The sequence below is a fragment of the Moschus berezovskii genome, chromosome 4 (assembly GCF_049115385.1).
Source record: "Moschus berezovskii isolate FMDL1 chromosome 4, NW_MosBer_1.0, whole genome shotgun sequence".
NCBI lineage: Eukaryota > Metazoa > Chordata > Mammalia > Artiodactyla > Moschidae > Moschus > Moschus berezovskii.
This window is the reverse complement of record NC_142463.1, coordinates 73055175-73057317: the sequence shown is the minus strand read 5'-3', so window position 1 is coordinate 73057317 and position 2143 is coordinate 73055175. Positions and strand designations below refer to the sequence as shown.

The 2143-nt window shown below is 45.2% G+C and overlaps 1 non-coding gene across 1 annotated transcript; it reads left to right on the top strand.

Annotated features, from left to right (window-relative positions):
- Positions 1–231: 231 nt before the first annotated feature.
- Positions 232–337, top strand: LOC129541874 (U6 spliceosomal RNA). Its single transcript, XR_008682928.2, has one exon. It is a non-coding gene; the product is annotated as a U6 spliceosomal RNA (small nuclear RNA).
- Positions 338–2143: the final 1806 nt, after the last annotated feature.

Sequence of the window (2143 nt, the reverse complement as noted above, 5' to 3'; positions counted from 1 at the left end):
GGAGCACAATTCATGCAGTTTCAATCCAGAAATTGCTGCCAGAGACTTGAGTCCTCTGCAGGTTCTTGCAGAGGGTAGGAAGTGACTTCCCCACCAACATAAAGCAGTGGTGTGGTCAGGGCAATGTGAAGCTGACCTGAGCCGGTTCTGCAGCCCTCCAGTCACTCCATCTGATGGCTGGTTCTCAAGAAGGGAAATGTTTTTTGACTTGGCCTCCTAAGAAGAAGTTCAGTGCTCTTTTCAGCAGCACTACAGTGAGATTAGAGACATGGAGAAGATGAGCACAGCCCCCGAGGAAGAATAACACAGAAATTCTAATGAAGCATTTCATATTTTTCTAAATAGCTGGAGCACAGGGCTTTCTGGTGGCTTAGAAGGTAGAGAAACTGCCTGCAATGCAGGAGACCCAGGTTCAATTCCTGGGTTAGGAAAATTCCTTGGAGAAGGGAATGGCCACTCACTCTAGTATTCTTGCCTGGAGAATCCCATGGACAGAGGAGCTTGGTGGGCTATATAGTCCACGGGGTTGAGAAGAGTTGGACACGTCTGAAGCGACTAACACACAGAGGATTTTAGGGCGTGAAATGCTCCGCATGATGCCATGATAATGGATGCATGCCATCACATTTGTCCAATCCCATAGAATGTGTACCGTCAGGAGAGCCCCATAATGTGAACCATGGGGTTTGGGGGATAACAATGTCACTGCAGGTCCATATATGGTAACAAATGTCCACTCTGGTCGGGGATGTTGATCACAGTGGAAGCTGTGCATGTAGGGACCAGCAAGGGGCGTGGGGGGATTGTGGAAAAATCTCTGTACCTTCCATTCAACTTTGCTGTGAACCTAAAATGGCTCTTTTAAAAAACAATCTTAATTTTTTTTTTATGACTAAAAATAAACAAAAGTTAAGGCAGCTGAATAAACTCCCTGGAACAGCCAGACAGAGGTGAGGCAGGCCCCGGAGCCACTCTGCAGGGGCCTGAGGAAGTTCAAACAGTTCTACAGCGTGAGGACCACACAGGCCAGCTCTGCCTCTCCCTCTGGCAGGGGGAAGTGGGTGGAGACTGGCATATCGTAGTCGAATTTCCCCCTCTTATACTAATGCTTTGCAAAAAAACCTAAGTAATTTAGCTTACTCCAGTATTATCATTTACTTTTTGATTTACTAATTAGCAGGGGGAAAATATATCTGAACAAATTTCTTATGTTGTAAATCTTTTTCTTCATAAGACAAGTCATGTCCAAACCTGGACATCCTTGGTATAGAATCTCCATCTACTGGAACATCTATTTGCCTCAGAAAATTAAATTTGTAAGCATAATCAAGGCAGTAGATAGCCAGCCAAGTGTGTCTGCTTACTCAGTCACAGGATATTAAGTATCACGTAAATAGCAACTTGAGCAGAGTTTGCAATCTGTGTGTTCCAGAAAGGAGACCCGGTCCTGGAGTCCTGCTGGGGCCTTCCCCACCCTCCACCCCTACTGGATCCGAAGCCTGGAGCGGAGCGGGTTCATCCAGGAAGCACCTCTCACCTACTGTAGCCCAGGGCAGACCTTCTCACCCACCTCACCCCTGGCTTCCTGTTGCTTCATTCTGAGTTAATTTGTCTAGAAAAAAAAGTTAGTTTAGCCTGCCGGATCTGTTGATAAATAGCATTTTGATCATGACACTAAAGGTTCGTGTTCCTTTCAGCACCTGGAGACATCAGTGAACATTCAGGCTTTGTCTAAACAGTGTCACTATTGTCATTGGCTGGAGTGACTAAATCAAAACATTGCACATTGATCCAAAACCTGTCTGGGGATGAACTTGAGGGTTGGGTGAATTTTTGGTTTGTTTGATTTTTCGACTTGTTGGTTAAAGCAACTGGAGTTTAACAGATACGGGAGGGCAGAGTCAATTTCAGGGCCTGCTCTTCCTCCTTGGAATTAATTAAAAAGTTATGTATCAAGGATAATGCCTCGGCAAGCAGCAAGCGATGAACTTAGCTGTTAATAGAAGCTGAATCCACCCTTGGAGAGAATAGACAATACAAAGAAAAACAGCAACAAAAAAGAACAGAAGGGCATCCAAACATTGCCTGCCTACCACTCACCAGGGGACGCAAATAAGGACACAGCCTCTGGAATTTTATTTAA